General features: G+C 44.7%; 1 pseudogene; it reads left to right on the top strand.

Moving 5' to 3' along the window:
* Positions 1–4438: 4438 nt before the first annotated feature.
* LOC111142365 lies at positions 4439–5241 on the top strand (annotated as a pseudogene).
* Positions 5242–5929: the final 688 nt, after the last annotated feature.

Genomic DNA, 5929 nt, shown 5'->3' with positions numbered 1-5929 from the left:
GATATCCCCAAGCATTGGTAATATACTCATCATGTAGTGTTGCCTAAATAAATCTGCTTCCTTGTTTCTCTTCTTAATATGAAAAGAATAAATGTTCATTATGAAAAGTTTGGTAAGTACGGAAAAATATAATAAGAAAATGTTACTTCGAATTCTGTCATCCAGAGGTAGCCACTGTTAACATTTCAGCCTATTACCTTCTAAACTCTGAAGGTTTGAGGCTCAGAAAAGGAAGTTTTCATCAAGAAAGCAGGATTTTTTTGATGTAAGAAGGTATGATGGGCTGGGTGAGCGAGGGTGGAGTAGAAAGAGATTTACCTATTTGAATGTTAATGGCAATAAATAGGGATCGGGGAGATAATTTTCCAATTTAGTGGCTCCCACTGCAGATAAGAGACCATATAATTAGATTTTTAGATAGCTCTCCCAGTTGCTAAATTTCTGGTAAACACACTGCTGAGATCTGGCCCAGTTAGCCCAGCAATGCCTCCATAACTTCAGCTTCTAATCTATTATCATTTCTTGCATTTACCACTTACTTCATTTGATCTTGAAGGCAAACAGTATGGCTAGTTCAGGCAGTTGAGTGTTTCGCTATAATCGTTGAAATATAATTATATTCCCCATCAGTCACAAAGTCCTAATGTAATGGAACCAAATGAGAGTCCGTCTACCCCAGAGGTAGCAAGCAAGCCAAAAACTGACTCTGAATGTTTGCCGTGAAGAAAGATGATTTACTGGCGGGGCAGCACCCGGAAGAACAGAGAGCTGGTGAAGCTATCGGGAACGCGTCGGGGTTTTTAAGCACAAAATTTGGGGCAGGGTTCTCTTGAGAAGGTGGCTGCCGCTGATTAGAGGCCCATGAGGTCATACTAGCAGGTGCTCTGGGGCCACTCATCTGGTCCCCCAGAGGCCTTTTGCATTTCAAGAGACCGTGGATCTGGGGCGCCTGGGTGGCTCAGTGGGTTAAGCCTCTGCCTTCGGCTCAGGTCATGATCTCGGGGTCCTGGGATCGAGCCCCACATCGGGCTCTCTGCTCAGCGGGGAGCCTGCTTCCCTCTCTCTTTGCCTGCCTCTCTGCTTACTTGTGATCTCTCTGTCAAATAGACAAATAAGTAAGTAAGTAAATAAATAAATAAATAAATAAAAAGAGAGACCTGGGATATGAAAAAATCTTGATTCTTTATGTCAAGCTAGGGAGGTTGCCTTCCTTCGGGTTCCTTGGCCAGTCCAGCTGTGTCTGGGGGTGATGTGACCCCCAGTATTCATTCTTTCCTCTGAACCGACAAGATGGACCCCGGCTTCAATAACATGCTTACATTCTTCCATCATCAATGTAAAAAACAGGTAATATCTTTACAGGCCTCCACAGTTGACGGTGTTACTAAGTGCTTTCCTGTGCGAGATACCCCTGGCATCTACTAGCTTCCCGGGGGCAGGAATGTCAGTGGGTATTGTCGCTTCTTTAATTTTTAATAGATAAAGGAGGACTCGTGATTCCTCAAGCCAGTTAGTGGCAGGGTTTGAACACGAACTACCATCTCAATCCATTTCCTGTGGTGTTGCATCAAACAGCCAAAAGAACAAATCATGTGGCCTGTTTGATTGTAATAAAGACGTCAGTATCTTTGTTATTAGGGAAGACAGAAGGCAAAAATTTTTGGAGGTTGGTAAGTATAGGCATTCCTTAAACATGGAATTTATTTTAAAGAGAACTTCATGTTTCATCCTCAAGCTCAGTCTCATTCTTATGCTGCAATCTGGGCCCCACCGCGTGAGTGTTCAACATAATGTGTTCTCAAAGTGGTGGGCACAAACTTGAACTAAATTTTGAAGCTTTGACTTGGTAGATGGTGGGCGCGTTCCCGGGTTCTGTAGGAAACACAGCCAGGCATTCTGACTGGCCGTTCTGTGCCATCAGCCACCATGCTATGGACACTCTCCAAGTATTCTTTCGCGACAAATCCTGGAGAGATTTTTGCTTTTTGTATTTTTTGTTTTTTGTTTGTTTTTTCTGTTTTACCATCTTTAAAGGAAGGACCTCCAATGAGCCTAATATTCATTTTGTCATTTAGTCAATAAATCTTTACTGAGCGCCTGCCAAGGACCTGAGGCACAATAGGAAACAAGACAGGATACTTGCACATAAGGACATTCTACAGAAAATAAGTAAGATAATTTCAGATAATATCTGCTGTAGAAAAAATGAAACAGGACAAAATGATGAGGTAGGTGATATGAAATAGACATGAAGCCAGAAGGCTTCTTTTTTCTCTCCCTCCCTCCTTCTTCCTTCCTTCCTTTCTTTCTTCATTCTTTCATCCTTTCTTTCTTTTCAGGAGGCTGCTTTAAATCAGGGTTCAGGAAAGCCCTCCCAGAGATGGTATTTTAGCTGAAGATCTCAAACTTCCATAATGTTAATGGATGCTCTGGTTTGTTTCTAATTAACGCTCAACCCAAACGTTTCTACTTCATGCCATTTTTTTAAATGGCATATTTCCAAATATTTGAGATTTACTTCTCTTGGCAAAGTTTCTTTGTGAACAGTTCTATATTATTTGATGCTTGAAAGGCAGGTTGGTAGACTTATTTTTTTTAAGGATTTTATTGATTTATTTGACAGACAGAGATCAAAGTAGGCAGAGAGGCAGGCAGAGAGAGAGGAGGAAGCAGGCTCCCTGCCAAGCAGAGAGCCCGATGCGGGGCTCGATCTCAGGACCCTGGGATCATGACCTGAGCCTAGGCAGAGGCTTTAACCCACTGAGCCACCCAGGTGCCCCGGTAGACTTATTTTTATGAAATAGTTCTCTACTCCCCTTTTTCTTAGCATATCTGTGTTGACAAACTGACCTTGAAAACATGCTTGTTCCCAGTGCACGAGACTTCAGTTGGGCGTGAGAGGGCAGCAGGCGTTCAGAGAAGGACATATAATTTTCCCTCTCTCTCCCTCACGTACAGTGGGAGAGAGGCTGGTCTCCACTCCTCCCCACTCATTGTACCACCCTGCCTCTCTCTCTTTTTTTTTTTAAGTTTAAATTTTAATTCTAGTGAGCTAACATACAGTGTAATAACATGAGTTTTAGGTCTACAATATAGTGATTTAACACTTCCATGCAACATTCATCACAACGAATGCCCTCCTTAACCCCCATCACCTATTTCACGCCCCCCCCCCACTTGCCTCCCCTCGGGTAACCCTTTGTTCTCTACAGTGAAGAGCCTTGTTTCCTGGTTTGCCTCTCTTTCTTTTTTCCCTTTGCTCATTCATTTTGTTTCTTAAATTCCACATGTGAGTGGAATCATGGGTATTTGTCCTTCTCTGACTTATTTCACTTAGCATGATACTCTCTAGCTCCATCCATGTCGTTGCAAAGAGTTCACTCTTTGTTATGGCTGAGTAGTCTTCTGTTGGATGTACAGCACATCTTCTTTACCCATTCATCAGCTGATGGACACTTGGGCTGCTTCCATAATTTGGCTATAGTGTCTTCAAGCAGCCCAGGAGCCTCAGAGCCCAGAGCTCTGGGTAGGAACACCTGGAAAATGCACAAATTTTGAGTGTATGTTTCTTTTTTCCTCAGGAAGATGGGAAATGTGTATATTACAATCATCTGGAGTTACACTTTTTGATATATACCCGTTCCATCACCACAGACTGTGTGAATGGGGAGTGACGAGGAGCCCGGGAAGGCTTTCAGGTGAACCTCATGACTCCCCCACTACTCGCCCTTCTTGACAGTGCATGCAGGTAGTGGGCCAAATCCCAGTTGTAACTCATGGGTTGACCATGATGAATTAATTATCTTTTATTCAAAAAGCGAGTCTTGAGTCAGAACACTAAACTCAGCAGTAGGGAATGGAAAAATAAATAAAACATGATTTCTGCCTTCAAGGACACACAACTGAGTTGGCAAGGCAGTTTGGGAAACAGGTAAGTTATAATGAGGTGAGATAAGTAATTATGTAGAGTTTGGTTTCACTCAGTATCGTATTTCCTTAAAATGTGGTAAGATCTAAATGAGGATCCAAGGTGATGAGACTACTTAATAAAGGTTGCATTTAAAAGGAATAAAGGTTTAATGAAGGAATAATCTCAGGAATCCTCCACAAATGTTTCTTTTAAGAAGGTAGGTGTAGACTTGGCAAGGCTTAGCTTACAGAATGTAGAAACTTCCTTATTGCTAGGAACTGTGAAAGGAGGTGGGGAAATCTTCCAGGCTGAAACCATCCATTCTAGGCCCATATTTTCCACCACAACCAAACCACTAATCCTTTACCAAATTTCATTTTTGGACATTGAAATACAACATATGGGGTTTTGAAACTCAGTGTTGGGAGTTGAAGCTCAAGCTGCTGTCACCCAAAAGAGGAGCTGGGGCCCAGCCGCTCCTCCTCACCCTAGGCCAGGCCCTGCTCCACCTGAGTCCCCCTGGTTCAGATGGGCTGGGCCAAGTGTGTCCCAGTCACTCCAGTGTGACCTCTGCCTCACAACAAGCCTCTGGCTGGAGTGGTAGACCCCAGTTCACCTAGTGCCAGCGTCCTGCATGCTCCCATCCAGCTGGAGAGCTCACCAGAGCCAACCCTACAAGCAGGGTAGCAGCTGGAGGGTCCTAATTAGGCCAAGACCCAGATCCCCGCTCTCCTACCCTTGACATTGCATGGACACCTATGAATACCAGCAGTGGAGAGCCCCCAAGCTGACTGGTGAACCGCTGGGTAAAGAATTTTAGACTAAAGCCCCCCACATGGATCTTCCCCTAGAGCCTGCTCTGCCTCTGCAGGCTACTTTACCTTCTAGGTTGGACTTGCCTCGGGCACCCAGTTTTCCTTTGAGGACCAGATGCCACCTGGGGGCCAGACTGAGCTCCCCTCCAAACAGGTATTCTCCAAGGAGAAAGCAGGACAGCCCTCAGAAACCCCTTGGCCAGCCAGGGCTTGGATGAGCCCTTAAGAGACCCTGAGACTCCCTGATCATCATGTTCTGAGCCTAATAGATGGACAGTGGATGGCAAGGGACTAGGGAGCTGTTCCCTCACCACCCCACAAGATGATAACTCCCCTGGGACTATGACACCACCACAGAGGAAGCAGCCTTCTTCCTTGAGTGAAAATGCTAGGGAACAAAAGGAAGGGGCCATTCTGGGAACCAGATGACTTTTGAAAACTGGGGGCCAAGTACGGGAGCAGGACCAGGACCAGGACTAGGAAAATCAGCACTTTCCAAACTTGGTGGAGAACTAGAGTGCACACAGCCCCAGCACTGGGTTCACAGGGGCTTCGTGATATTGTGTCCTCTCAACCCCTTCTTTCCCTGGGTGACTAGAAAGCCTTGTTGTCTTCTAACCCCCAACCTCCCCCAAACTACCAACTCCAGGACTGAGTGTTTTCTTGGGCTTTCTTCGTGTCTCGTGTGTTTCTGGTATATTAAAGAAGGTGATTTTAAATGAAAAAAAGAAAAAGAAAAACACAACATATAAACAGAAAAAACTTGAATTTTATAGGAAAGTTGGCCCTACAAATTGTAGCATTGACGAGGACCTTAGAAATCTTTTTATGGGTCTACTCCTTTTACTGATAACGCATCTGAAGCCCAGAGCTGAAGTGACTTGCTCAAGGTCACATAACTAGTTAGTAGCAGAGGCAGAAAGTGTGCAGTCTCCTGACTTGTCTAGTGCTACATTGCTGATGGCATCTCTGAGTTAGCCGGAGATTTTTTTTTTTTTTTTTAATTTGACAGAGAGAGAGAGCAATCACAAGAAGGCAGAGAGGCAGGCAGAGGGGCGGGGGAGAAGGAGGCTATCTGCAGAGCAGACAGCCCGATGTGAGGCTCGATCCCAGGACCCTGAGATCATGACCCGAGCCGAAGGTAGAGGCTTAACCCACTGAGTCACCCAGGTGCCCCTGAGATGTTTTGTTTTTTTTGTTTTGT

This window comes from Enhydra lutris, unplaced genomic scaffold (genome assembly GCF_002288905.1).
Source record: "Enhydra lutris kenyoni isolate GAN:26980312 unplaced genomic scaffold, ASM228890v2 scaffoldscaffold7, whole genome shotgun sequence".
NCBI lineage: Eukaryota > Metazoa > Chordata > Mammalia > Carnivora > Mustelidae > Enhydra > Enhydra lutris.
This window is presented reverse-complemented; position numbering and strand designations above follow the sequence as displayed.